Source organism: Paroedura picta, chromosome 1 (assembly GCF_049243985.1).
Source record: "Paroedura picta isolate Pp20150507F chromosome 1, Ppicta_v3.0, whole genome shotgun sequence".
NCBI classification, from domain to species: Eukaryota; Metazoa; Chordata; class Lepidosauria; order Squamata; family Gekkonidae; genus Paroedura; species Paroedura picta.
In genome coordinates this window covers 85590867-85616266 of record NC_135369.1, presented here as the reverse complement: position 1 = coordinate 85616266, position 25400 = coordinate 85590867, and the positions used below count along the sequence as shown (strand labels likewise).

The 25400-nt window shown below is 42.8% G+C and overlaps 1 protein-coding gene across 4 annotated transcripts in view; it reads right to left on the bottom strand.

The window, feature by feature from the left end:
- SIPA1L2 (signal induced proliferation associated 1 like 2) overlaps window positions 1–19187 on the bottom strand; it is a 112306-nt gene extending 93119 nt beyond the window's left edge. For 3 of the 4 annotated variants that reach the window (XM_077346260.1, XM_077346268.1, XM_077346277.1), the window contains exon 1: window positions 18947–19186. The gene's annotated coding sequence lies outside the window, so the exon portion shown is untranslated. Of the gene's footprint in view, window positions 1–18946 lie in introns of all 4 variants that reach the window. The other variant, XM_077346284.1, reaches the window with a different exon arrangement.
- Between the last annotated feature and the right edge of the window lie 6213 nt (window positions 19188–25400).

Sequence of the window (25400 nt, the reverse complement as noted above, 5' to 3'; positions counted from 1 at the left end):
CATTCATTCTCCATCTAATCATACCTACTCTACAGAAGGACAGTTCCACCAACAAAGGATTGTGGTCAGCAAAGGTGTTAGGTAGAATTTCTGTATTGATAACCATCAGAACTAAGTCTTTAGAGCAGGGGTAGTCAGTCAACCTGTGGTTCTCCAGATGTTAATGGACTACAATTCCCATGTGCCCCTGCCAGCATTTGCTGGCAGGGGCTCGTGGGAATTGTAGTCCATTAACATCTGGAGAACCACAGGTTGACTACTCCTACTTTAGAGGACCAACATTGGTCAATCTTCGAATAAGAGCCATGAGAGTGCAAATAAAATGTATACTTTGGATGGCATTCTCTCCAAATGTCAATCAAAGAAAAGTGTTGAAAGTTCATTAGCGCAGATTTAGGGAGGCATGATCTGGCTTTTTTACAAGATTTGTCCAAAGATGAATTCAAAATTGCATTGAAATCTCCCAGAATGACAAATCTATTATCAGCTACCTCCGAATGCTGGGGGGGGGGGGGGGGGAATCTTCATAGAATTTTTCTTTTGCATTATTTGGCACATAAATGTTCACAAGCAAGTAATTCTGACCACCCAGCCACAAATTCTTTTCTTATTTTTTTTAAGCACTTAACATTTTTTAATGTTTTCTGTTAACATGTTTCCTCTAAACTATCTGAGTTGATTAAAACTTTTAGAGCGTTTACCAGTCGCATTCAATCCATTAACGTTTATGGAGAGAATTTTTAATGTCACCATGGTTCTGAGAAGTTCCTGCTGCCCCTTCCTGGTGGGGTCTTATGTCCTGGTCTGCTGCTCCTTGTTGATCTCATTGTAGTCTTGGTGGAACATCTTGTTGCAGTTGAGCCAAAGCAGATCCTTAAGACAGGGAGTCTGCCAGTTCTTGAGCTTATTGGAGTTTTAATGATTTTCCTTCCTGCTGGCAAGATTACCTCCAAACCAAACAGGATCTTCAAGAAATATCTTAACTTTTGACCAATTAGAATCTGATGTAGAAAATCGAATTGTGCTCTCTTCCATAGAATATCAACAGATAGATCTTGAAATACCTGAACTTCTTGGCTGTTGAGCTGCAATGGATCGGAATGATTTTTTTCCCAGAAGAGCTCTCTTAACAAGTTTACTGTCAAAGTTAACCAATATGTCTCTTGGTTGATTCCTGCATGCTGCTGTTTTGGAATAGACTCTGTAAACATTATCAAAGGAGATATTTTTCATGGGATGTAGTAAATTCTTGCTGCAAATCTTGTTTTCCATAATTTTGCAGAGGCCCCTGTTATCCTCACATTTTTTACCCTAAATTCAGATTCCAGGACCTCAACCTTCTCTTCTGCTGTAATTTTCCAATCCTGCAGGTACAGCCCATTCAATTTTATTCTGTTCTCCCAGCTGTTTGGTATTATCCTCTACCACAGCTTTCAGCCTGTCAATCCTATCTGAGAACTCTTTCTTACAAACTTGCATTTCCTTCAAAATTTCCTTGACCTCCTACTTATGCAGCCATTCTCCAAATGCTTTTAACTCTTTGCTTTACTTTTCTAAAAGATGGGCCATCTGTGTCATGTCCAAAGTTTCTTCTTCAGAGTCTTCTGTTTCTAGCTCTACTTCTTTGTCCTTATCTTTTTCTTTAATCGCTTTGGTCTTTCTGAATGTGGCCATTACCTTATTTCGCTTCTAGAAAGCAATTAAATCTGCGGCTATTTTCTTTTTTGGCAATCTAGTCAATTTGGGAAGAGTTCTATGTTTTCCTGACATCAACTTAAAATTGTTTTATCATCAAAGCTTTGAGGTCAGTGACAATAATCAGTTAATCTAATAAAAGACAGAACTAATCAAACCCTAAACCACACACAAATACTGGTACAATTAATCCACCTCCTAATTTTGACAGGTTTCTTAATAGCAAAGTGGTTAACAAGAGAAGGAATGCCTATACAGCTACTCAAAATATGTGAAATATCCTACTTAAAAAATCTTTAAACCTCAGTATACAGAATATCTGTAAACTCAACTTTCATTATATGAATGAAATATTCTTAAAGCTCATTAATTAAGGCTATAATCCTTCATACAACTCTATATTGAAATTCATCTATCCTGCATGCATCCCACATTCAAACAGCAATTATGGCAGGAAATATCCAGAGACCTCCTTAAAAATGCCTCATAAAACATTATTTAAAACATTTTAATCCAATCTGACCACTCAGTTAGAGCCCTCAAGGAGACAATTTGAAAAACACATACACATTAACAACTAAAAACAAAACGGAAGGAAGGTCAATAAGAAAATATCCACCACACACAAAAAAACCATTAATAAAGACATCAATAAAAAGAGACAATCTATGGGATACAGTAAACCAAGTAAATTTTTTTTAAAATTAGAGGAATGAACTCCCCAAAAGAAATAGTATGGGTAGAAATAATGCATAAGTCAAACCATGACAACAGCAGTGGACAGAACCAGTACAGAAAGAGGAAATGTGAGCTATAAAATCTCCTCTAGACACTTGTACATGTAAGAACTTTAAAAAAACACCCCAATAAAAAGTTGTCGCTAGTTATGGAGCTGGGTATGACAGAAGATTCCAGAGCCCTAATCCATCCCTGGTTGGATGTTGGTATCCTGTTCCACAATATGCTGCAACACTTGTCAACTGAATGCAGCGTCAGCCAAACTTTATGCATTTATTCTATAGTGTCTGGTAAATGTTGCCACCAATGACCAAGTGGCCACCTTGCAAACTTCCAGGACTGAAACTTGGTTGGCCAGGGCAGTGCTGGTCACTGTACTACTGACCAAATGGGCAGTGATATTTGTAAGGGGAGTCTGGCCCTGCATCCTGTACTCCTCCATGATACAAGAACAGAGACATCTACTAATGGCTGGACATCTTACACCCTAAATCTGAAATAAACAAACTATCAGAGCATCTAATACTGTCTGTACGAATGAGAAATACCTTGAGAGACCTCCTCATGTCTAGTCTGTGCTTTTCCCACTCTTTCTGATGCTAGGGGTTAAGGCAGAACAATGGAAGGTTGATCTCCTGAGAAACATAAAAACTGAAGACACCTTGAGTTGAAACATTGGGTCAGTGTGGAGGACAACCTTGTCTTTATGGAACACACAGAGGTCTGATTTTGACGGAAGAGCTCCAAGTTTGGAAATGCGCTAAGCCAATGTAACTGCCACAAGGAACAATGTTTTCATGTGTAACCATTTTAAAGGGATGGTTGCGACTGGTTCAAAAGGATGTCTCATGAGGGCCTTCAAAACCAGGTTTAACCTCCAGGTCAGAAATCTGTGGACCTGTGGTGATACTTGCGAAGCCGTACCTTTTAAGAATTTTGTCTTGTGGATCGGAATGGTGAGAATGCCATCCCAAGGTGAGAATGCACAGTGGATAGTGCTGCTACTTTCCTTCACAAGGTGGCAGGCCTGAGCCCTTGTACCAACCCCTTCTGCAGAAAATTCAGTATATCTGATACAGAAAGCTTCATGAAGTCGACTTTCTTGTGCTGCACCCATCTGACAAAGGCTTCCCATGTCACATTGTATAATCGAATACTTAATTTTCTGCACGACAGCAGAATGGTATTCATTACCTCAGTTGAACAACCTTCCTTCTTCAAGGCCTCCCTCTCAATTTCCAAGTAGTAAAATGGAGCCAAGAGGGATCTGGGTGGTAGAATGGACCCTCATGAAAAAGGTCTGATATCTGTGGCAGAAAGAAGTGATGTCCCATCACTAGCTGCAGGATGGTGGAAAACAAAGGACACCTTGCCCAGTCGAAAAGTTAATCTTTTGCTTATATATTCCTACTCTTATGATGGTCAGTTCTTAGTCTGACGAAGAGTGCTTGCACTCAAAAGCTCACGCCTTGAATAAATATTTTTTCGTCTTAAAGGGGCTACTGGTCTCTGATTTTATTGGATCAAACTATCTCATTTAAGGAATGGGAGCTAATGTGGAGTACAACAGTCAAACATACAAAATGTCAACTTTAAGGGGAAACATACAGATGGTATGTAACCCCCAAATTGCTGGGTCATATGCCTCAAGGATATGATGTTAAATGTTGGAAATGCAAAGATAAGGTGGGTTCATTTTATCATATGCGATGATTATGTAAAAAATGGGTAAGAGTTAACACTATTTTAGAAGATATGTTGAATATTAAGTTTCTGTTATGTCCTGATTCTATGTTACTGAGTGTACTGCCAGAGACCCTCCCTCGAAAAGCAGGAGAGTTTTTCTTTCATGCAGCAATGGCAGCAAGGATGGTGGCACCTAGACTATGGAAACAAGAAGATATCCCAAAAGTAACATACTGGATTCAAAAGCTTGGAGATCTGGCAAAAATGGCAAAACTCACCAGTACAATCTACAACAGATGAATTCCAAGAACACTGGAACTATTTCACACAATATTTAGGTAGACTGTAATATTTGTATTAGTGGTACAGCAAGGCAATCCCAACTTTTTCTGATCTGTAGAAAAACTTTTTTCCTTTCTTGTCTTTCTTATCTGTAAATCTAATAAAACCTGGTGCAAACTGGCAAATTAAAAAAAGAGAAAGAATATAAAGACACTTGATCAATGATGGAAATTGCTTGTTAATGCCATTAAACCCTCATTAAAAAAAAACAAGGGAAGAAGGAATAATTTTGGGTTGGCCTCCATAAATGGAAAAAATTCCTCTGTTCCTAGGGCAGCTCTACACTTCTTAGTCACTGCAGCCTGAGGATCAGGCTCATCCAACTGTTTGAGGTTCACCACCATTATGGACTTGACCAGAAGATACCAGTAGTCCTCCTTTTTGAAGAATCTAACTGACCGGTCAGGTACCTGAATTACTCATATGACCTCCCTGTCATAGAGGAATTCTCCTTCCTCCTTGGGATTTATTTCACCATTTAAGGAATCCTCATGAAGTGAGGAAGGGGTTCCCTGCTTATGGGCTGCTTTAGTTGGCCAATTGTGGGAGTGTGGAATGTCCTCCTGTGCATCGTGTCTGTCACTATATGAAATGGAGGAATTTGGAGAGTAAGCCGCTTTGGGATAATTCCCGCCTCTTGGTAGAATGAGGCAGTCTCCTCCTAATGGCTTGTCTGAAAATCCTCATCACTTTAGGGTTGAAAGGAGGGTCTGCTTAGGGAATGGAATCCACCTGCGTCGCAGAGCCCATCTCCCCTCTTATTGCCACCTGGGTGGGCAGGCTTTGGATCTGCTCAACCAGTTGCGTTGGGATGAGGACCCCTGCTCCAAGCCCGTAAAAAGGCTGCAAGGCTGTGATGGTAAAGCCCCCTGATGGCTGAGGTTACAGGTGGCCGCAATTAATGAGCCTGTCACCTCAGCCGCTTCTAATGATTTTGGGACTTTCTTTGTCTCGGTTGGCACAGCCCTATGTAGTGCTTCACCCCCCGGGTCTGTTGCCTCTGGGTCTGTGCGAACAGTTCCTAGATCCTCTTCTGAGAGGAAGCTGTCTTCTTTCACCTGGTGCGCCAAAGCGTCCTCCTGAATATCAAGGAATATCCTTCAAAGACGGAGGTCCTGTGGTTGGGTAGGAAGGGCCCATGTGAGGAAGCCCTGGATGGAGTACTGGATGGAGTACAGCTCTCTATGGCTGACTCCGCCAGGAACCTAGGCGTGATTCTGGATACTTCCCTGACAATGGAAGCCCAGATCAAAAGGTAGCGTGGCTGGCATTTTACCATCTCCGCCAAGCCAAACTACTAGCGCCCTACCTGGCCCCGGAACACCTAGCCACAGTGATCCATCGGTCACCTCTAGATTGGACTTCTGTAACTCGCTCTACGCAGGCCTGCCCTTAGCCTTGACCCAGAAACTACAGCTGGTCCAAAATGCAGCGGCCAGAATCCTCACAGCAACACCGTGGAGGTCCCACATCCGGCCCATTCTCCACCAACTGCAGTGGTGGCCAGTTGAATTCCGGATCAGACTAAAGGTCCTGGTAATTACCTTCAAGGCCATTCGCGGTCAGGGCCCAGTGTACCTGAGGGACCGCCTCCCTGCCTATGCCCCTAAAAGAGCTCTGCGCTCCACCGCCACCAACCGGCTAATGGTCCCTGGCCCTAAAGATGTCCGCCTGGTCTCGACCAGGGCTAGAGCATTCTCTGTCCTGGCCCCCACCTGGTGGAACGAGCTCCCGGAGGAGATCAGGACCCTGACGGAGCTTAAACAGTTCCGCAGGGCCTGCAAAAAGGAGCTCCTCCGCCAGGCATTTGGTTGAGACCAGGCACAACCAACAGAGAATGAAGGGCCCCCGCTCCCCCCCCCTCTCCCCCCTTCCTCCCAGAACTCCACCAGAGCGCTCTGGACCTGTTGTGGTATTGCACTGTTCCATCGTTATATTATTTTATTATATTGTTATACTGTTACATTATTCTGCTATATGGTTACAACCACTGTTATTAATTACTGTATGTTTTAACAAAGACTGTTTCATGTATCATTGACTAGTTTTAATGTAAACTGCCCTGAGCCTTCAGGGAGGGCGGTATATAAATCCAAATAAATAAATAAATAAATAAATAAATAAATAAATAAATAAATAAATAAATAAATAAATAAATAAGGGAGAAATCACTGGTATGCCATTTATTTCTTCCTCACCACCCTGATGTCGGAGCCTCAATCCCAAGAAACAACAAGGAAGGGGAAATGGAGAGGAGAACAGTAAAAGATTGTTAAGAAACCTAATAGGGAATGACTGCTAAAGAACTGATAAGACACAGCAGAGCTCAGGCTCCGCTGTCTCCCTGGCAAGAGGCAGGAGAACAACTTGAACGAAGGACTACCCATGGTACAGGACCAAAACTGGAAAGAGGGCTTCTATTTTTAGCTCCTTCTGCTCTGAGAAGCTGGTGGCAAAATCCATGCTGCAGATGTCCTCTGCTCCAGAGGGCGAATAAAGATAAAAATATTTATTTAATAATTGTGGAGCAGAAAGCCATTGGCCTTTGGATCACCAAGGAATAAAATGATTGCTTAAAGAAGATGGGGAGAAGGCAGCTTAAGAATCTGAAGAACTGGGTCAAATTAAGGTGGTAACTTTCTAAACCTCCTGGGAAAATTAAAAACCAGTAAGTCTCCAGATCCTGATAACATACACCCAAAGTTCTTAGGAAAATCAAATGTGAGATTGTTGTCCTACTGACCTATATACATAACCGATCACTAAAGTCAGCAGCTGTTTCAAAAGGAGAGGAGCAAACATGCTTTCTTAACCAAGATTTTGAGAAACCTTGGGGGTTCTTGATGGCCCTGGAAGGGTTTCTCAAATGGGTGGGAGTTAATTAATCTTTTAATATATTCTCAAGATTTGTTAAACATTTATTGGGTGATATGGTCATATATGGTCATTTCTATCTGCCCCCCCATTGGCTAGTGATGGGCCTGAAGGGGGTGAGATGGGGAGGGGCCCTGGGTCGGTATGTACACAGCTATGCTTCCCAACCATGTTCTGCCTGATCACACCACTTCTAGTGTTCCTTGAAGCTTGAAGAATATTTGAGGGGTTTCTCAAAAGTAAAAAGTTGAGAAAGACTGGGAGCAAATGTTATACCAATTTTTTAACAAAGGACCCAGGGGGGATCCAGGAATGTACAGGTCAGTTAGCCTAATGCCTGTCTTAAGCAAATTAGTAAAAACTAATCAAAGACAGAACTATTAGTCACACACAGGAAGAAAATCTGCCAATAGAAAATCCGCTTGGCTCCTGCAAAAGGAAATCACGCCTTACCAATATTTTGACATTCTCTTAGAAAGGGAACAAACATGTAGATAGTGGTGACCTGGCAGATATTTTTGATATTTGGCTTTTGACAAGGTGCCTCATGAAGGATTTCTGAGTCAATTTAGCAGTCATGGAATAAGAGGATGGATTAAAAACTGGTTAAATGACAGGAAGGAAAAAGCAAGAATAATGGAAACAAGAAGTGGGGTCCCACAAGGATTGTTATTGGGGGCTGGTATGATTTAATTAAGTGCCTCTTGTGGTGCAGGGTGGTAAGGCAGCAGACATGCAGTCTGAAGCTCTGTCCATGAGGCTGGGAGCTCAATGCCAGCAGCCAGCTCAAGGTTGACTCAGCCTTCCATCAGCCTAAAATGAGTACCCAGCTTGCTGGGGGGTAAACGGTTATGACTGGGGAAGGCACTGGCAAACCACCCCGTATTGAATCTGCCACGAAAACCCTAGAGGGCATCACCCCATGGGTCAGACATGACTCGGTGCTTGCACAGGGGATACCTTTACCTTTACCTTTTATGATTTAATTTGTGCTTAAATGATCTGGATAATGAGTACTTTAGTGGCCAAGTTTGCAGATGACACACAATTATTCAGGATGGTGAAAACCAAGGATAACTGTGAAAAGCTCCACAAATTGCATGAGTGGGTAACCATATGGCAAATGGAACTAAAAGTAGATTAATGTAAGGAACAAAAAATCCCAACTTCAAGTGCAAACTAATGGGGTCTGACCTTGCTGAGACTGAGAGAGGAAAAGTTCTTGGGGTCAGAGTAGGCAGCTTATTGAAAGTGTCAACCAAGTTGGCTACAAAGATGAAAAAGGCAAACTCTGTGTTGGAGATTATTACGGAAGGGATTGAAAATAAAATGAGCACTATTATAATACTTCTGTATATATCTATGGTGCAGCCTCATTTGGAAATACTGTGCAGTTCTGGTCATTGTATTTCAAAAACAGTTTTGCAGAGCTGGGGAAAAGTACAGAAGAGGGCAACCAAGACGATTAGGGGCTTGGCTTTTCAGTTTACAAAAGAGATGACCTGGAGGGATATGATAGAAGTTTATAAAATTTTATACAGGGTGGAGAGAATTGAGAAAGATATATTTTTCTCCCTCTCTAAAGGAAATCTTCAATGAGCCTCTTGTGGCGCAGAGTGGTAAGGCAGCTGTCTGAAAGCTTTGCCCATGAGGCTGGGAGTTCAATCCCAGCAGCCGGCTCCAGGTTGACTCAGCCTTCCATCCTTCCGAGGTCGGTAAAATGAGTACCCAGCTTGCTGCTGGGGGGTAAACGGTAATGACTGGGGAAGGCACTGGCAAACCACCCCGTATTGAGTCTGCCATGAAAACGCTAGAGGGCGTCACCCCAAGAGTCAGACATGACTCGATGCTTGCACAGGGGATACCTTTACCTTTACCTTTAAAGGAAATCTTCACATTCAGAGGCAGTCAGCTTCTGAATCCCAGTGCCAGAAGCAACATCAGGGGGATCTCTATGGACCTCCAAAGAACTGTTTGGTCACTGAGTGAGACAGGATGCTGGACCCCATGGATACTGGTCTGATCTCGTGGTGCTCTTCTTATGATAGACAAATCTCCCTGAGAAGGGAATTTCACTTTTGCCAGGATCAAGAAGACCCTTCCTGAAGTTGCTACAAAAGTAAGCATTATTTTTATAGTCCATTCTGTATGTGGGGGGAGGGAGTAACTGACAACCATACCACTTGGAGCTCCTTGGAAAAAGAGCAGAAAATAAATATCTATTTCATTTCACCTGCCAAATTCTCTCTATTAGAATTACCAATAACCCATAACCATTGAACTTAATAACCCTAAAGAGAATTATAATCTTCTGTATAGACTGAAATAGATGGGCGTAGAATTACGATTGCACTGCCAGCGCCCTTGATTCAGCTTTGACAAAATTTCATAAACTGGTACTAATTTATTCTAAGGTATATCAACAATAAAACCTTGAAATAATTTTTGCACTAATGATACAAAAAAAGTGCAGTCCCAAAGATTTCACTATATAAAGGATTCTTGCAAAGGGTCTCATTTAAGAACCTGTTGCTATCCAATTAAAATTTTGAAATTATTTGAGTGTATGTGTTATAAATTCAGTACTGTGCTAAAAATTTATGCAGTTGGATCTTGCTTTTAAAATAATGCTAATTTCATCAGTAACCAAAGCAATTGTACTACATCTTAGTTGACAGAAGAAAATCTAAGAACAACATCAGTTGTTTTAAGCTTAAATTAAAGCAATTAGGCAAGTTAGTCATGATAAATTTGTTCTACTGGTTCAGTTTTAGCTAGATCAAGACCTCTGTCTATGCTTTTATTTATATGCCCATCTTTTCTCCAGGCATCCCCAGATCAAAGACAGTTCACAATGCAGTAACAATACAAAACTACTTCATAAGGTCTGTTATCAGTCCTCCATTAGCATGGTCTACTAAGATCTGAGACCACACTGACCACACTGAATAATTTAATAGAAACAACATATGAAAAACTAATTAAAAACAACTTACATCCCAATCAACAGGGTATTCCCCTTTTGCCCAGACTGCCCCCAAAGCTGCTCAGAATAGTTCTGTTTTGCATTCTTAGTGGAAAGCCAGGAAAGCAGGATTTCCCTGAGGTTTTCTAGGAGCTGATCCAGAGGCATGGGGCAACCACTGAAAAACCTCCAACCTGGGCCAGAGGAGAACTTACAAGAGGTGTCGAATTTGTTTGTTACAAGGGCCAGTAAGTTGGGCCAGGCCATGTATGCCATAAAATATGGCAGGTACCAAAGATATAAATTTTATAAAGGACACAGACAAACCCAATAACAAGGTGACCAAATTCTAACATTGGTACAGCGGGACACCATTGACGGGGGGGGGGGGTCTTGATTAGCAACAAAAAGTTTCATAGAATACATAGAATGCAAAAATAGTATTGTTATATATTTTAATTTCAACATAAGTACAATTTGCCAGGTATCCCCAGATGTCCCTCCAAAAGTGGGACAATCTGGTCACCTTACCCAATAAGCAATATTATTTTTATTCAAAATACAAACAAAAGCATTTGATTCCTAGCAGTGAAAGAAACTGATTTACTGGGGAATGCACAAAAGGCCCAATAAATGTATTTAATCATGTACAAATCTACCCCCCCCCCCGCAAAAGGGATACTATTAAAAAGGAAATATCTAACATTTCCATACAAATTTACTTTTTGTCTATATAGTATTCTTTAGGAGATGAGTCATCTTACTTGCCAGTAAATAAGGTGGTTTTTGAGCACTGTTTGTTTCCTCTCTTCCTCTGTTCTCCCTCTGAGGATCTCAAGGAGGCATACCAGATTCCCCCTCCATCATCCCATCCCCACCAATAACGACCCTGTGAGATGAGCCAGTCTGAGCAACTGGCTCCAGGTGAATCAAACAACAGGGCCCTGGCTCAGGAAGAGAAAGATCTGAACCTGGCTCTTCCAGATTACCCCACCCCGGTTCTCATCCCTCCTGTATTTCCCACAGAAGCAACAGGGCTGAGGGGAAGGCCAGTTGCAAAGGCTGCTTCTGAAACCTCCAGGTGGAGCTTTTTGTTTTATGTCCTCCCAAGATCCTTTTTCACAGGCTGAGAACAGGTGGAGAGAAGGGATGTCACCATTCCCCACCTACCCCGACACTCACTCTGCCTCCTGATACCATAATTTGGATGTGCAGCAGCAACTGCGGTGCTCTTCTTTTCCTTTTGTTCCTCTACTCAGTAACAAGGCTGGGATGTCTTTCGCCTCAAAATAGCATTCATAAGATAGCCCACCCACTAGCCACATCCACTCAGTGGCCCTTCTCCTCCTCTATATCCCTCTGGTCTTGTCCCTTCACTAGCAAACTGCTACTCTGCCCACCAACTCCCATCAACTCCCTCATGTTTGCTGCTTGCAAAATACACAAAGCAGATTGGTGTGATGGTGGGAGCATTGGTTGCTTGGGTCTCTCGCCCTCAGCACATAGTGGCTTCACCGATCCTCACTGAGCTGCAGATGTTGGAGGCAGGAAAGAAAAAAATATCATACCTTCTCTTTCCCCACCTTCACTGCCATTCCTCAAACATTGTTTTACCTCAGTTTCTCAGTCCTGCCCCCTAGCCATTTCCTCTCTATTTTAGCAGCTCTAACCACTATGTGCAACCTCTTCCTCCCACCCTCCAGAGCCTCCTGACTTCCCTCCCTAATATCAGTTGCTCACAAGGCTGGATAAGTGCCCAGGATGGGCTGGTTCCAACCTCCAGCCAATATGTTTAACACAACTGCCTTAGTCAATGGAGAAAGGTTAGACAACACATCTTGATGCAAACCAAGATTTGATACATGGGAACATGTGAAGAGAAGCAGTACTTCAAATATGTTGTTTCCAGGTGATAGAGGCTTCAAAGGTGAGTGCCAATGCCTTAAAATGTACCTGGAAACTCATCCAACAGCTGTTGGAGATAACTCAGAATAGTATTGCATGGTCCCGTTAGCTAGTTCTGGTTAAACTACCAGATTTTGCACTAGGATTCTTTCCTCACTGAGGACTCACTCAGCCAGCATTTCACAATGATTCCTGTTTTTAAAGTTTGGGATTGCACCCCGGATTGCACTAAGGATAACAGCTACTAAAATAGAGTTTTCATTGACTTCACTAATAAAGCAGTAAGAATAAACTTGCAGCAATATTACCTGGCCATTACGTTAGCAAAGTCAAGATTTTTATTGCATGCAATGTACAGTTGAGGGAGGAGCTGTTTAGAAAAGCCTGTGCTTCTATGCAGAAGGTCCCAGGTTTAATCCCTGGCATCTCCAGTTAAAAAAACAGGTGGGAAATCAAATGGAAGCCCTTTGTCTGATAGCCTGGACAGCCACTTCCAGTCTAAGTAGACAATACTGACCTCAATGGACTAAGGATCTGATTCAGTATAATGTTTGTTCAATTAATCCCTGCTGTGATGTGATGGCACAGAAATATTTCAGTAGCACTTACATTGAACTTATTTCTATCTTATAAGTTATCCAAATCAAAATGCGGAATCAATTACAGGGCCAACAAATGAATGCTAAAATCAGCATTTGAGTAAGAAGCTGAAAAGGAAAGTGATGACGTAGAAATGGGAGCAAATTCTTGGCCAACATAAGACAAAAACTCACCTATTTATTCTTACATTTTAAAGGATATTTTAAAGGTACTCAGAAATACCTCTGCTTGATCATAAGACATCCCTTGCAATCTTATGTTTCTTACATTGGTCAGCCACTAAATTGCCCCCCTGTGACACTGATGCAACAACAGCACCCTAGTGATGGGATAATTGCAGGAACAATTGTGTAAATAAAACTCTGCTGTTATTTTTGCTCCAAACTACTCAATACCAAAACACATGGGAACCACCAATTTCACAAGTCTTTCAAAGAGTGCTGAAGATGCATCCAAGCTATTGTCTCAGTGCTGAAGAGCTATCAGTTGCTGTTTTTAATCCAAATGATCTTGCTGCATAATACTAGGTGGATATGTACACTTGTTCTTTTCATGGATTAATCACCATGATAGTATGACCTTTAAGTTAGAATGTGGGTTATTTATTTATTGGGAGGAATGTTTCATCTCCAGAGGAACTTGTCCAAGACAGCTTACAAAATTGGAATTTAATTAAAAACCAGTATTAAAAATCCATCCAGCATAAAAGAAAAAGATCATTAAGCAGCTTTAAATGAACCACAGTATTCAGGATTAAAACACAATGTAAAATGCTATTAAAAGCTCCACCTCTTAATTAAAAGCATTCTGTAGTAAGTTGTCATCACTGAAAAACTGTGTCTCTTGTTGCCACCCACTTCACTTCTGATGGCAAGGGTATCGAGAACAGGGCTTCACAGGAAGCTCTTAATTGATTGTCCTGAATTCCTATAATGGAGTAATTTAAAGCACAGGAGCAGAAGAAGACTGTTGAATCCTACAAAAGCATCTCTCCAGTTGTTTTCCTCTCATGGACCTATTATGCACGGTCGCCGAAACAGCAATTTCAGGTCACATGGGAAACGTGGAGGGGGAAGACGCGAAGCAAACTGCTTATGCACAGAACGGGATGCAATGGTGGCAAAAACCCAGAGTAACCGATTATGCACACAGTGACCCCAGCACCGCTTCTGGTTGCGCCCTGGTCACCCGGAAGCTCCCCTTTCTTCCGCTTTTCGCTAGCACGGCTTTTTTGGCAGCATGCACCAAATCTGCGGCCAGTTGCAGCCGGCACCGTGCGTTATCAATGATTTTAGTCGATGCCATTCCACCCCAAATGTGGCCTATCCCCCCCATGCATAATGGGCCATGGTGGTACTTTCCATTGCCAGTGGTTGGGGGGAGTGGTTTGGGGAGAGTACGCATGGTCAGCAAACTCTCCACCCTAATTATTTGTATCCTGTTCAGTGGGGACCTAAATCATCTTACAAACCTATGCTCCTCTCTTCCACTTTATCTTCACAATAACAACCCTGTGAAATAGACTAAGAGAAAATGACAAGTCACTGTTACTTAATGAGACTTCATATCAGAGTAGTCATTTAAACCTGGTTCTTTCAGGTCAGACTGGCTTTTTAAAGGGGTTAGACAGATTAGTGGAAGGGAGATCCATCAGTAGCTACTAGCCATGGTGACTGGGGAATCTTCATTAAAAAAGGCAGCAAACATACAGATAAAATGCTGGGTGGCAGCTTCAAGGGAAGGCCTCAGTCTCTGTGCCCCATTTGTTTAGAGCTCCCCAGTCAAGATAATTTAAAGGCCAAATATATCTTAGTTCTTCTTTTTAGTCTTACAGCCATGCTGGTCTGCAGGAAAACAGGCACTTTTAGGATTTACATTTCATAGTACACACATGCCCAAAACTAATGACTTCTCTAAACAGGTAGATAACTATCCAGTCTTTGCAGTCTTTAGTATCCCATCCAAATGTTCATAACAAAGCTGAGAGAGTTCTTGTCCACTGAAGTTCATCAGACATTTCAGCCTTCAATTAAACAACCATTTGCTTTCACTTATTCTGTGAATCTGAGAACATTCTGTATAGAACATTCTAAACAGATGTTAATACAAGGCAACTTGGGAAGTATAAGTTTCCAGTAGTTTTGTAAATTATGCATGCACGGATGCAACTTGTACAAATTTCATATGGAACCATGTTCTCTATTTACAACTAATAAGTAGTTCTGTTACAGGTTGGGGGCGGTAAAACCCAAAAAGTAGGCTATGAAGCCTTTAAAATAAAATATTGGCACATAAATGTTATCAAACATTTTGAATATTTTCTACAATCATCTATCAATGTATTAATCTAAATCCCTTGCCTACCACAAGCCACAAACTCAGGTTAACTTCACAAACTAGCATAATTAAACATTATGAGTAAGAATGTACCAAAATAATTTTGCAATATACGGTGATAAAAAGTAGCATTTCCATCCAGGACACTTAACTGTGGTAATGTCTACTGAATAGACAGGTAGCACAGTAAATTCTTGTTATGTATATTATCTGTCCCTAGCCCTAAGTACATTTTAAATGGAGACCAAATCAAACAGAGGGAGCACAATCCACTAAATGATTTCATTTTAAATTGTTGACATTTCAAGCATTTAAGACTAGAATTGGCTAATATGAGGAAGAACCAAGCAGCAGCAGCGACCATCTACATCTCTCTCTTTTTTTGTATAATTTAAGGGCAATGCTGTTTTCATGTGTGAAAAATGTGAGACTGCACAATCTTTCCCTACTATTGCTAGAAAAGAAACAATTCAAGGTAGGCTCAATAAACAAACCAAAACCAAATATTTACTCCAACCAGGTTATGATTCTGTTATTGAAAGTAATTCAGTTTAATAACCATATTAACCATACTTAACCATATCATTAAAATAAACAAAAATTGCTTCCAAAGAGACATTTTCGAATCAGGGCATTAGAAGCAATGGGTGATGGAAGTTTCTGACTTCAAAATAACCATAGCTTAGAACAGTGGTCCCCAACCCCCCCCTCCTCCCGCCACCCCCTGCAGCGAGAAGCTCACCAAGCCACAAGCGAAGCAGCCAATTAGCTTGCGGCCCAGCAAGCTTCTTGCTGCGGGAGGGTGGGGAGAGGGAAGCTTGGCCGCTGGCACACCAATGGCGCAAACGCGCATGGCGCAGATCCGCACATGCGTGTTTGCGCAGGGGCTGCTGCGCATGCGTGGGGGCCCAGGTAACCCCTCCCCCCCAACCCCTTGGCAGTGGTCTGCAACTCAAAAAAGGTTGCGGACCGCTGGCTTAGACCATCCGTAAAATGTGATCAAAAATATCATCAATGCCAATGTGATGTTAAGATAGTTAAGATTGTCATACTAGTATCTGGAAAACCCAGGTTTGAATCCCAACTCATGACGTAGAAGCTTGCTGGATGACCTTGGGCCAGCCACACTCCCTCAGCCTAACACATCTCACAAGGTTAGGATAAAATGGAGAAGAGAATGATGTAAGCTGCTTTGGGTCTTCAGTGGGGAGAATGGTAGGGTATTAATAATAAATGCATTTCATCAGCCTTCGTGCTCTTCCATCAGCCTCAAAGTACAATTACTGAGAGAACTCTCAAATTCATGAAGGTGGAAACTTGCCAGGTTTTGTTTATTTACATGAACATTACATATATTATAAGCCAAGTGTTTTTAGGCTAACTATTCATAATGTTGCACAATGATTTCATCAATCTTCATAGGCAATATTTGACATGTGCTTTAATTATCACATCTCATATTTTCTTCTAACAGCTACAGTTCAGAACACAGTGCAGAGAAGGCCTCCACATTCTAGAACAGGGGTAGTCAAACTGCGGCCCTCCAGATGTCCATGGACTACAATTCCCATGAGCAAATGCTGACAGGGGCTCATGGGAATTGTAGTCCATGGACATCTGGAGGGCCGCAGTTTGACTACCCCTGTTCTAGAGTATCTGACTTGCACTGCCACTGAGACAGGTTGAATCCACAGTCCTTTTCAAATCAAAATGCAGCACCCTTACATTTAATCCTGTTATTTCAGCAGCACTCTTAAGGGAAAACATATTTTTAGCCTCCTAAATGTAAAGTAAGCAGAAATAAATCAATCCAACACAAACTAAGGCCCAGCAACAACTCAGATGGTGCTTATATAAAAATTGAGATAACTGTGTGCCAAGCCAATATCACTTGCATCAGTCACCCTATACAAGGTATATCTCCCTAGCACCTTTATCAGTACCAACAAACATATATATATATATATATATATATATATATATATATATATATATATGTATATATATACACACACACACACACACACACACACCAGGCAGTTACGACAACAAAGAAAATAAAATATCTCTTTTATTAAAGCAAAACAGTTATTCCAGTTCAAAAACAGAATGTTTGTATTAATTTGGATTGATCAGTACATATATCCAGTTACCAGACAACCCTGTTACCAGACAACCCTCTTTGTCAAAAATAATAGGTTAAAGTTTTTTTCTGATCATTCAATTACCACAAAACTACAGGACTGCCAAATATGCATAAAAATAGAGTGCTTTGGTATACAAAATATTAACACAAATGGACAGGAAAGGAACACCTTCAATTTGGTTTAGAGCAACTGACTATGAAAAAGATTTTAAAGTAACATTTTACAAGAAGAAAATGCACACACTACTCTGATAAAGTCAGAAGACAGCTCAGAAATGCACTGTTTTCTGAATGATACAAGAAAGCCATCTAGTGTTAACATTTAGAAATGAAGATTGCACCCAAGTATTAGGCAAGGACAATTTAAATAAGGCTTTCCAATGAATACAAATAAATCTTTTGCTGAACGAACCCTGGACCAATAAAGTCAAACACTGCCAATATTCAAAATGATCCTCCATCAAGTATTAATGATGCAGCTTTTAAATTCATTTATATGTTAATAGATAGAAGATTCATCTGATAATTACCAATTTCAAACCAGTCTTTTGTAAAAACTAGGCTGGAGCTAGCTATGTAACAAGAGTAGAAATTCTTTCTAATGCAAACTGTACAAAAATTTATAAGGATACAATAAGAGAATTCTCTCAAACCCATGATATCACTTGTGCATTCCATTTCAACGAAGAACACCAAGACTCCAAGGAAGAAAAAGTTTTAAAATTAATGGGTGGGCATTCATTAAATTGTGAGAGGAGGAAAGGGTGGTGGAAGAGGAAAAAAGGGAACCACCTTTACATACTCAACAAAAATAGTTTTCTTTCTGAAAAATCGTTTATTTAAAGTAGACAGTAAACCCATTCTCTCATTTCCAAATGATGCACTTCAGTCTATGTTCACATTCAGGGAAGGAGAAGGATTCTCTCATTTCCGACATTCCTAAATCAGACTTATTTCATTTTTTTAAACCCAGAAAATACGCATATCAGGACTCCACCATTCTTTTTCGGAGTTTAAAAGAAAACTTGATAAGCCAGTCTAACACGCAACTCAGCTATACCAGCTGAAATTCCTCTCCAAATAATTTAACCTGCAGGTGTTGTGGTGAGGTTAAGTGATACCTCGGACCAGTAAAGCAAGCATAAAGCTATGCAAGTCTACCCAGAGGGAGAAAGGAAGGCGAGTTCCTAACACACACACAAACACACACACCCTTGGCCGTTTGTACCCATGGAGGGAACCTCTCTGGACATTCCCCAGGCGAGCAAGGCAACAACTCCCCGGGCTCCCCCCCCCCCCCCAACTGTATGCCCCTATTCTGAACTAAAATAATCGCCTCCAACTTTCCAACTTGACCCTGGCCGGCAAGTGAAGGCTTCCGCCAGCGCTTCGTTCTGTCAAGCGGGGCTCCGTCCGCCCAGGGCCAGCCCCCCCCCCAATACACACACACACACACACACACACACACACACACACACGCGCGCGCGCTCCCTCCCAAGGGCGCCCACAAAGAGTTGCTTGCCGAGGGCTCGGTCCGGAGACGTCCCGCTCCCTCCAAGTCCGGCGGGGCTCGCTGTCTCCGTCGCCGTCCTTTCTCGCGTCCAGCCGCCCAGCCCCACGGTCCACATGCCCCGGCCGACCGCCGCACCAGCCCTCACCTCCTCCACGCCCCGTCCGCGAAGCCCGGCTGCCCCCCATCGCCCCGGGCGCCACCTCCGCTCCAGACGCCTCTCCAAGGGGGCTGGTGCAAGTGCGCGCGCCCCCTTCCCGAAATGGGGGTGGGGAGACGGACGGCGAGGGACTTGTCTGCCCGCCTGCTCGCTCGCTCGCTCCCCTCGGCGCAGTTGCCCGCTCAGGAACGATCTGGCTCAGCCGCCCGAAGAGCAGGCGGGGGGGGGGGGGAGGGAAGTGCGAGATTCGCTCCCTCGGAGCATCGCCACCCGCCTCCCTCGGCTCAGAAACGCCTCTCTAGCTCCTCATTGGTTTCTGGCAGCCTCCTTTGTGGGCATCCTAATGCTCCATTGGACCTGGGAGGTGCCTTTCAGAAAGGAGCGCCCCGCCTTACCCGTGGCGGTTCCTACCTTCGGCTTTTCGGTGCAATTGTCTCCGTTGCCTTATAGAGTCCGAAGAGAGGTGCTGCCGCTGCCCTGTCTCCTTCCCAGGCGGCTTGCCCAAGTCCTGCCTCTTGAGGCCTCCTCCCTCCTGGAGAGATTACCGGGGGGGGGGGGGGGATCCCGGCCTAGGCAGTTGGCTCGGGGTGACGTCTCTGAACCCACCGCGATCTCTGGAGAGAGACTCTGCAAGGGGCTTGAAATCGGTTTGTAATGAGAACGGCCTTTGGCCAGAATGATCTTCTTCATTGCAACTGCATCTATGTGTCCATCACGTTTTCATTTTTTTACATGAGCAACAACACACAGAGAGGTTCAAAAGTAAATATATGAAAAGCAGGTGAGTAAAGTAACTTCACAAAACTCTCCCCGCTGTCAAACTGTATTATCCCACAGAGTCCAGAACAAATGTAGCTCCTTTGTGGCAAGGCTGAATGTGGGGTTGAATGCTGGTGCCACCACCTCCATTTCCAAGGCCCTGCACAATTCCACCACAAGGTGCTCTGGTGCAGAGAGCTCTCCTAGAGCAGGTCCTGCTACTAGAACAAATTTCAAAATGTACAAACCATGGCAAGATCTCTGCATCACGAGGCATCAAATCAAATGCCTGCCAGGTAAGAAGGAATTTGTCAGCATGAGCACTACTGCTAAGATTCATGTTTTATAGTATTTTCACCATACATAAAGAAAAAAAAGTGATTCACACACTCAGAGAAATGCAAGAGCAGCATCACCTCTGACAGGAACTGCTTTTTGTAAAAAAAAAATGTAAAAATTCTTAAACTTTGCTGTATTAACTTTGCATTCACTCATCTGTTCTAATGACTGCAAGCATCCAGAATTTCTGAGTGCTCAGAACATATAATCACTGTACCATTGGACCATTGGGTTGGAGACTCATTATAAATCTACTCTATACTAGTAAGGTTAATGGAAAGGCATAGACTGGGAAATTGCCCCGTGCCAATGGAACAGTGCTTGGAACCAAAGAGGCATTTGTTCCACCCTAAAGGAATTGAGTACCTGGCATTCAGACTCAGAAAGAGCAAGGTGAAATAAAAAATATCATCACATGACCCAAAAGAGCACATACCACACTGCAGTCGTCATGAGAACAGCCTTTTTTGCACATATTGATGTATTCAATGGAAAATGCAGATACAGTAATGTAGTCCTGCAATTCCTCTTAAAAATTAAAGGAGTGCAGTATAGCACAATGGAAAGAACAGTCTGAAAGATTTTTCAGACCTAATGAAGTCTCCAGAAGGATCTTTTTAAACAACATGATGGGGAAAAACTGTAACATCAAACAGGTATGCTACAGGGAAAAAGAGCTAAGACATCAGCATGCTTGGGAAGGAATCTGGATTCATTCTATTGGAGTGTTTCCCTTTATGACCTTTTGATTTTAGCACCCAAATGAATCAGAGTGAAATTAGTGTGTTAATAAGAGGGAAATGAGCAATGCAGGGAGGTCCCCCCCCTTAAATTCCTCTGAGAGAGTTCCTGCCGGTGAAAAGGACCCTAGTTCTTTTGGAGTTCATATGGACTTTGTCCACTCAGAAACATACTTTTTTCTAAGAAAAAGAATTTGCAAAAGTGCAGAAGAAAGAGCAACAAAATATCACACAAATTACTGCCTCCCTCCCCCCAGACCTTTGCAAAATTCTCTTTGAATCATAACCATGTTTCTGGGGCAAACAAGGTTTGCATGTAAATGCATGTTGGGAGCTCTACGGTTTTGTCATGAAAAGCAGCCCAGGGATGCAGCAGTTCTGAGTAGGAAGGGGGGTGGGTGGGGCGATTAACCCTTTTACTGTGATTATTCCTTTTATTGAACTCACAATTCTAGGACAAAGCTTTTTCTCCCACATGGAAATCCAAAAGCATTTTTAATGAATATACATCTAGAATGGGGGGGAGGCTAAAGTTAACAGGGGCAGGTAGAATAATGTTTAAATCCAGTGGCACCTTTAAGACCAAAACATTTAATTATGGGTATAAACTTTCATATATGTGTGTGGTGGGGGTGACAGTGAATAGCCACTGAGTGTGCGCACACACACACACACACACACAGTTTCAGACTAGGCTCTGCCTGGGCGCAAATCACTGCTCTCTCGGGCCAGACACATATTCCCAACGTAACCTACCTTACCGGGTTTTTGTGAGGTTAAACTAGAGAAGAGGAGAAGAAGTCCTTTTCGGTTCCCACTGGGAGAAAATGCAGGGGAAAATGAATAAAATAAAATGCTGCTTCACAAGACTGTTTTTTATTACAGATACCCATCACTGTTTGCATAAACATGTGGCTTTCCCCTCAGAGCCTCACAATCCTTCATAGACAGGCATGAGCATTAGCCATTTAGCAAACCCAGTTCTTTGAAACAAGCAGTTTATGCTGACATTTACAAGAATTTCAGCTGTCTTATAAATTTCATTTTTACTACCACCTTCTTATAGAAAGAACAGGCAGACACATTGAAAATAGTAAAATACAGTTCAGGATTGTTCCAAATACTCAACAGAGTATTAATTTTCACTTTAGTGAAAAGGTGATGCAGTTATCACAATCTACTTTAATTCCTGGTTTCTGTATTTATTAAATCCATGCTGTTCCTCTTAGTTATCCTGTTTTAACATGTTCTTAACCCCAACTTGCTGTAAGAGTGCAGAATTTTTTTTAAAAAATGAATAAACCAAAAACATGTCCTCATGTTAGAAAGTGAACAGTGGAATTCTAAGCAGGTCGAGCTGGAGCAAGATGGATGGAAAACTTGTGACAAGGCCTCAAGAACATCTTATAAGAGTCTTTTGAATGCTCATGAGATGGCAGTGAAGGCCACAAAGAGACCACAAAGGCCACAAATTACCTCCACAAGATTGTGCCAGTTCAGTTATTCAAAACAATTTGATCTCTGATATCCTTATCTAAACAATCACCTCCAAATTATTCAATTGGACATTAGTATGAGGCCTTTGCAGGCTTTTTCATGGAAAAAAATCTTGATACTCTGCCAAGATTTTCCCACCAAGCTTGATATAGTGAACGGGAGGCCCCTTGGCCCTACTTTGGACCACTTCAGTCCACTCTCCTTGGCTGATGTGGACAAGGCTGTAGCAGCTGTCCAGCTAACCATGTGCCTTCTAGAGCAGTGGTCCCCAACCTTTTTATCACCGGGGACCACTCAATGCCTTTTACTGAGGCCCGGTGGGGGGGGGGTAGTTTACTCCTCTACTCTCAACCACTGCCCTAACACTCTCTGATCGCTATGGTAATGTTTAAACATCCCTTCAAAATAAGATACAGACACGCCACAACAATGAACATAAGGAACATTTTATTTTCATGGAAATTTTAACTCATGACAATGACAAATCAATGGGAACCCCGAGCTTGTTTCTCTGCAACGAGATAGTCCCATCTGGGAGTGATGGGAGACAATGACACCCGAAGTGTGTTGTAAAGGGCCAGGGGGGGGGTGAAGTAAAGGGCTGGGGTGGAGGGGGAGAAGCTGTCCTTCGGGGCCCACCTCCAGTTAGTCGAAGGACCACATGTGCTCCGCAGCCCACAGGTTGGGGATCGCTACTCTAGAGCCATGTTCCTTGTGGCTGATAAAATTATCAACTTGTCCCTAACATCAGGGACAGAAACTAAAAGAGGTCATAGTCAGGTCACTTTTGAAAAAAACAAGGTCTGGATTCTTCCATCCTGGCTAACTACCACCCAGTATCACACACTGTTCCTAAGTAAGGTGGTTGAACAAGCAATTGCAGGATAACTGCAAGGTTTCTTGGAATATACATCAGGACTTGACCCTTTTCAGGCCAGCTTCCGGCCTGGTCATTGGGTAAAGACAGCTCTGGTAATCCTGATAGATGATCTCTGAAGAAAATTGGATCTACGTGGGTCATCACTGCTGTTTTTATTAGATCTGACAGCAACATTAAACACAGTTGACTATGGGTTTCTGGTCCACCACCTAGCTGGCATTGGGATTCAAGGCACAGCCCTGTAGTGGCTGCAGTCCTTTCTCCATGGTAGGAAACAGAGGGTGGCAATAGGGAGGAGCATCTCTCAATGGTAAGCTCTAAATTGTCTTGCAGGGAGCCCATTGCAGAGCTGAGACAGAATTTCTGGCTGGGTTGTGATCAATATGCATGTGCTGCTCTGCCTGGCCACATACTGGTTACCAGGTAATCACACCCTTGACCAGGAAGATGAGACCAAATTGAGATGCAAGCTCCAAGTTCAGTCCAAAGGGTCAAAAGCCAAGAGAGTCAATTCACCAAAGATGGCAGGGTGAGGAGCAGAGTCAAAGCCAGGCTGGGGTTGATTGCTAAAAAGAATTCCAAAGTGATACCATGGTCGACTAATCAGGGAGCAGAGTCAAAAGGAATGGAGTCAAAGAACAAGCCAGAGTCAGGAACCAGGAATGAAGTCAGGAGCCAAAGCCAAAGTCAGGAACCAGGAATCAATCAAGCAAAGTTTTGCTGTAGCAAACCAGAACAGCGAGCGTCTAGGCCAGGTTTTCTCAAGCAGTGTTTTGGGAACCCCTGTGGTTTCTTGGTAGCCCTAGAAAGGTTTCCTGAATGGGTGGGAGTTAATTAATTATTATTTATTGTTTAAATTAGTTAAACATTTATGAGGTGATATGGTCATGCCAATGATGAGCCTGGAGGGGGTGGGGAGGGGCCCTGAGTGGGCATGTACACAGCTATGCTTCCCAACTATATGCACCATTGTGCCACTTCTGGGGTTTCACAACAGTAAAAAAGTCTAGGCAGACAGGTAGGGAATGTAGATGTTGCACCCATGGAGAGACTTGCTTCAAGCCTCTCCTTAAGTACACCAAGGCTGGGTAGAGTGGTCTTCAGTCAGCAGGCTTGCAGCTGAGCCTAGTCCTCATCTGAGGAAAGTGCCTCAGCTGAACCCCATTGGGACTGACAGCCAAACTGATCTTCTGACAGCTGTCAGATTTGCATGCCATCACTGCTGCTCTGATGAGTCTTCTAAGTTAACTGGAGCCTCCCTTCTGAGTCTTGAGGGTGCTGACAGCTAAGGCTGGGGGGGGGGGGCTGGTGAGGACCAGGCTGCTTGTCACCTGGAGGATCAGGCTGGCCCTGATCTTCGATACAGTCATCACTGGCAGGGACTCCAGATGGTGCCAGGAATGTACTTGACCCGGGCAGTGCACCAAAGTTGGCTATGGCCTCTGGAACACTCTCTGGAGCAGGGGTAGTCAAACTGCAGCCCTCCAGATGTCCATGGACTACAATTCCCATGATCTCCTGCCAGCATTGTAGTCCATGGATATCTGGAGGGCCGCAGTTTGACTACCCCTGCTCTGGAGGCTCAGCCAAAGGTGCAGCAAGGGCAGGCATGACAATGCAGATGACACCCAGCTATTTCTATTAATGGACAGCCTTCTGTCAAACACCCCCAGATAATCTGGCAAGTTGCTTGAAGGCCATGGTGGAAACACTCAAGTGGAGTTGGCTGAAGCTGAATCCAGTCCAGATGGAGGTCCTCTGGCTGGGTCTGGCTGTATGTTCAGGTGGAGTTACACATACTTCCCCTATGCACAAGCATATGTATTTTAGTGTACACACAGTTCATATTCATGAACATGTGCACATCAGTCCTTTCAGTTAACAAACATTCCATTGCCATGTTACAGAGAATGGCACAGTTGTGTTAGCAACTTCAGTGCCAGAAATTAACTATTCCTGCCTGTGCACTCCATACATAGCTGAGCATGCATAACCACAGTTTTAATGTATGGCAGAAAGGTGGGATTCATGTTTTAAAAATAAACATGCATATGAACAAGATATAGTTTCATATGGAAGAGGAATGTGTGAATCCTCCCTTGAGTAGTGATCTAACCTTGTAAAGATTGTACAATAAAAGTACATTTCCTCCTTTTATGCAGGCATCTGTTTTGCTAGTTTCCCACATAGCACTTATTAAACATTCAGGCTCTTTTGAAGGGTTTTC